The following is a 5,901-nucleotide window of genomic DNA, read 5'->3' on the forward strand; positions in this document are numbered from 1 at the left end:
GAAGGAGGAAGGACCGCCACTGGCCACCTCCCACCTCAGCGCACAGGATTTAGTAGGGTAGACTCGCACGGGCATCTGACTTCTGGGTTACCTTAAAAGTATTTTATGTTATGCTGTTTGGTTTGGTTTTTGCGGCAAAACAGTATGGGGAAAATCCAGGGTTTAAACGTAGGTGTGACTGGGCAGCAATGTTTCCTGTCCCCATTCGCTAAATGTAGCTTTAATGTATCGTTAATCTTTTGTTAGAAGCCGCCCAGAGTGGCTGGGGAGACCCAGCCAGATGGGCAGGATATAAATAATAAATTTTTATTTTATTTTATTTTAATAACCTAACCTCAACAGAGGGACGTGGGTGGCGCTGTGGGTTAAACCACAGAGCCTAGGACTTACCGATCAGAAGGTCAGCAGTTCGAATCCCCGCGACGGGGTGAGCTCCCGTTGCTCGGTCCCTGCTCCTGCCAACCTAGCAGTTTGAAAGCACGTCAAAGTGCAAGTAGATAAATAGGTACCGCTCCGGCAGGAAGGTAAACGGCGTTTCTGCGCTGCTCTGGTTCGCCAGAAGCGGCTTAGTCATGCTGTCCACATGAGCCGGAAGCTGTACACCGGCTCCCTTGGCCAATAAAGCGAGATGAGAGCCGCAACCTCAGAGTCGGCCACGACTGGACCTAATGGTCAGGGGTCCCTTTACCTTTTAACCTCAATAGACAGAATCCAGCTCCTCCATCTCAGAAACAATCATGCAGCATGTGGTTATGATAGCTGGAGAGCTGTCCAAATTATTGCAGTTTTGAAAGTTTGAGTCCACTATTTTGGTGGAATCTAAAGATAATCCAGAATCTGCTCCTTGACCTTAGGAACCATCATGCCAGTTTGGGCTACCATATCTTAAACAGTGTCCAGTTCAATGCAGTTTTCTAAAGGTGCAGTTCATCATTTTGTTTCAACATTGCAACCAGGAATATACAAACATAGACAAAAACCTGCCCCATTACCTCAGGGATGACCATGCCAAAATTGGTTAAGATCTCTCAGGAGGTGTCCCAATGTGTATGAACAAACAATCAAAATATATGATGGAGAACCTGTGCTGTATTTATGGTGTTCTGCTATTTTCCCGCTATTGTTTATTGTTTGCAGGCCACTTGTGGCATTTATCTGAAAACTCTTGCATGTGTAGTACATGATAATAATAATAATTTATTTATACCCCACCCATCTGGCTGAGTTTCCCCAGCCACTCTGGGCGGCTCCCAATCGAGTGTTAAAAACAATACAGCATTAAATATTTAAAACTTCCCTAAACAGGGTTGCCTTCAGGTGTCTTTTAAAAATAGGATAGCTGCTTATTTCCTTGACAACTGATGGGAGGGTGTTCCACAGGGCGGGCGCCACTACCGAGGAGGCCCTCTGCCTGGTTCTCTGTAACCTCACTTCTCGCAATGAGGGAACTGCCAGAAGGCTCTCCTTCAGGAATACAAATGCATTCTAGTAGCATTAAGCAAAACATTTGGAAGTCCATGTCACCTGACATGAATACAGGAGTGGGGAACACATTTCTTGGAGGAAATTGTAATGTTTTTCATGCCTCTCAGTTTTCCCTGAAAATGTTTCCCGCTTCCCCTGCTACTTCCTCCACTGGATTTATTTCTAGAGGCCAACTGAGAAAGATGACACCCTAGCTGTGGATGGGGAGGGGGGGGATCAATAGCTATGGAAATGATAACCCCCTGATTCTTCAGCTCCCTTCATGCCATTATGAGGCAACTGCAGGGCTGAAAACCATTGTCCCCTCAAAACGTGTATTTCTGCCCTAACTCCTAGAGGTCAGTCTAAGCCAAGAAATGGGTGGGCCCTTTAATGATGACCAGCTCCTAAAATGTACACCCTCCCTAGGCTAAAGCAGATTGTGTTTTTCCCACTCAGGGATGTCAGTTTGAAAAGTGTCATCTAACTAGCATTACCACCATTACCCAGAATGTATTTGTGTACTGAATATCTCCCTAGATGGCATTTATTTATATATAAGCTGCACGTACAGCAGCATCAGTACAGATGGTGGCCGATATTTTCAGCAGGGCAATCATTTCCATGACAACAACTGCCTGTGGCTCTCCAAAGGAAGAAATGGATTCTTAGGCTACAATCCTCTACCCTTTCCTATTGAAGTCAATTAGACGTACTTGTGATGAGTCATGCAAAGGATTGTGCTGTCAGTAAACAAATGTTCCTTTTAAAATGCAAGTGAAGCCAGAAGTTCTTAGTTTAAACAAGATCAAACACTGTACGTTTAATTCTGACCTTGAAATACATACAATATACAGGGAGCAGCCTGTTTAAAGAAATAGCCTTGAGATGGGGTAAGAGCTTTCGGATCACTGTGCTAGAAAGTACATTCCGTTGTTCTCTGAGTGCTGAACTGCTTGGAAGAACACACAGTTGTACAAAATGTAAAAGACTCCGATAAAACAGTGTGTCAAGTGTTCCTTCAGTAGCTGTGTCAGAGACTCCCAGCAATGTGTCACAAAAGAGCCCAGCATCCTACTGTGAAGTTATTGCAAGACTTAAAGCACAATCCTAATTTTGATTATCATTCCTAAAATAAAAACCCTTGTGTGATGTGTCTTGGGTTCCTTGACACTGTCTTTTCTCCTCTTCCTTACTTGCCCTATGTGGGGAACGCTAATGTAAGTGAGTTTCGCTGCTTGCTATAACAAGGTCTGGACAAGGTCAGGGGAGGCCTGGGTTGTTGCTGGTGGTACTGCCACTACTAACAACTAGGGAACTACTGCAACCTTTTCCATACCCCATCCTAGTGCTGCTGCTGCTGCTGCTGCTCCAGCCTCTCTCACACACCACCACTACATGTTTGCAAAATGTGCACAGTGGCAAGCCTTTCTTAACTATATTGGGCAGGGTTCAATCCTGATTGCAACCCGTTACCATAGAGGAAGGAAGGAACACTGAGATTTGGATGTAGCAAAAAGTCAAGCCTGCTTATTTTCTACAAACAGGTATATTTCACCTCCCTAATCTTTTGTGACAATTCGTTCAGCTGGAATTTTACCAATGACAAATCAGGTGCGGTTGAGAACATTTAAGCTATAATGTAACACCTTAGACCGTTATATGGTTTGCCTTTACCCAAATATATTATTCAAAATGCTTCTCGGGGAATATTAATTCATTTTGATAAAGGGCTGGACTGCTATTGAATGCTATCTTGGGAAATATATTCAAAAACCCAACATTGTCAATTGGGTGAAACAGTCTATAGGAATTTGCTACATTTACACTCTGCCCAAATGTGTTGTGCCTTAAGAAGAAGAAGAAGAAGAAGAAGAAGAAGAAGAAGAAGAAGAAGAGTTTGGATTTGATATCCCGCCTTTCACTCCCTTTAAGGAGTCTCAAAGCGACTAACATTCTCCTTTCCCTTCCTCCCCCACAACAAACACTCTGTGAGGTGAGTGGGGCTGAGAGACTTCAAGGAAGTGTGACTGGCCCAAGGTCACCCAGCAGCTGCATGTGGAGGAGCGGAGACGCGAACCTGGTTCCCCAGGATTACGAGACTACCGCTCTTAACCACTACACCACACTGGCTGGGTGTACTTCTTTTGATGCTCAATTTTTGTCAGTGGCTTAGTAGCCATTGTGCTATTGCTAGTTGGATACTTCTACTACTCATTTACCCCAAGAAAGAATCCAGCAACTTTCCTGTGATCCAGGAAACTGTGAATCCAGCAACTGTCCCAAGCAATACATTGTATCTTCTATACAAACAAAATCTTTGTTTGACAAAGGCGTGTAACCTAAAAATAGTCTGTGGAATCTGGGTATTTTTGGCCGTGGCTTAATAGGTCAAAGTGAAACCAAGACAGTTTAATTCTAAATGGCCTTGAAGCTTTGCTCCTGATATCAAAGCTGAGCTTATACATAGATATCAAGTCCAGATGGTACTTAAATTAACCTGGCTTCTGGATACTTTCCCTGCCTTACCATCTTAAAGTAAAAGTGTTTCCAAATTCTGTGCATGCCAGTTACTGACAACATGAGCAGCATTTGCACATTTCAAATTAAGCCAATAGGCAGGTCTTTTGGCTTCTGTAAACTTTTCCTGGCTCCAAAAACTGTTTGCCATGATATATATATATGCAGAGTAGAAGATAAAGGCCATTAGCTGAGCAGATCTCTGCATTGTGACCATTATATTTTTTCTGATCTTTTTAAGGAAGCATGTTTATCTGATCTGTAGAAAATGCAACTTGAAAAAGAGACAATGCACGTATTTTTGTAAACTGAGAAAAAAATTTTATATATATATATATATATATATATATATATATATATATATATAAAATGCATGTTTATTTAAATGCTGAAAACTGATCAATTCCAAAATTCTCCTTAGAATATGAGAATTTATTTTTTTAGAAAATTTATCTCCTACTTTTCCATTGCGTGATAACCTTTGAGGTCTTTTCCAGTTCTATGATCGCAAAGAAGGTTTACAATAGATTGAAATAACACACACACACGTGTTCAGATCTGAAACCTACACAGCCTGGCCGTCCTTATCCTCCTGACATGGTGGATGTGCCGCAGAGTGCTTCCTTTCAACTCCTCTGTCTCAGGAAAACTGGCAGCTGGAGCTGGGTGCTCTTTCTGACCGGGTGGGGCAAGCAAACTCCCTGTAGCTCCTTCTTCTTTCAGGCTGATGGATGGGGCCAGGCTGGTCCTGCACTCATTGCATTCTTCTTCCTGCAACCTCTCAGTGACACTTTGGCTCCAGGGTTTATTCTAATGTGCAGCTAGACACATTTTGTGCAGCATCCAAAAAAAGAAAAAATAGTTTGCAGTGTGACATGTGCACTTGGGCATATGGGATTTAAGAAGAAGCTAAGTAAGTTATTGAAAAAAGAAAAGAAATAGATGAGCAAAGATAAAAAGAAATGGAAAATGAAGATGAATCCTGGTTCCTTTCAAATCTGCACGACCTTAATAGTACATGATGGGGCTAATTACTTGACTAGTCAAAGGCATTTATTACCTCACATTGAACTCTACTTACACAATATATGTAGATTTTTAATCGCTACGCACCAGTACAAAAGGAACAGATTACACAATTGTGCCATGGTGCTTCATCTCACATTATGTTGAGCACATTAAGATTTCTTTTGTTTTGAGAAGGGTGGGAGCTCAGCTTCATAGTTATGCTTTGTAGGTTAAGGAATTTAGATCATTTATTCCCCCAAATAATTGGGGGATCTCTTTACTTCCCCCATTCTTTTCAAGGCACATCTCTCTTTCTTGCTCCCTCACTGCCTTTTTTATTATTTTCCCAAACTTTCTTTTTCTGTTACGCTTTTTTTGTTACCCTTCCTATCTATTTCTCTATTAATTCTTATTTTCTCTTCCCTCTTTCATTTTTGTTCTTTTGGTTAGAATAATTATCAGGGTGGGCAGAGTGATGGCTACATGTGTGCAGCAGGGGGGAAAGTGTATAAATAAACTCTGCTTGGCTCTTTGGCCAATGGCAGGGACCAGAATGAGTTTCCCTTCAGCTCGCATCTGACTCACAGATCAGAGATCTGAACTTCCACAGCTCCAGGCTTTCATGATCTAACCACCCAGCCCACGGTTTCTCAGCACACCTCCACGCTCCTAGCATGGTTCATGAGCGCCTCAGTGTGCAACACAATAGCTGGTTCATAAAAGTGCATGTGTTCTTCCTTCTCCTCAAAGAAGTACCTGGCTGTGAGGTGTTTGGGTGGCACTGTGCAAAGCACTTTGCAAGCCCTGGACTCAGCACTTCCTGAACTGGTCAATAGAGGACAGCTCCATGAAAGGAAAACCCCAGATTTTCAAAAGCAAGTAGGCAAACCAATCATCTTCTGCTGGAGG

The sequence above is a fragment of the Podarcis gaigeae genome (assembly GCF_964106915.1).
Source record: "Podarcis gaigeae genome assembly, chromosome: 3".
In the NCBI taxonomy this organism is placed as follows: domain Eukaryota; kingdom Metazoa; phylum Chordata; class Lepidosauria; order Squamata; family Lacertidae; genus Podarcis; species Podarcis gaigeae.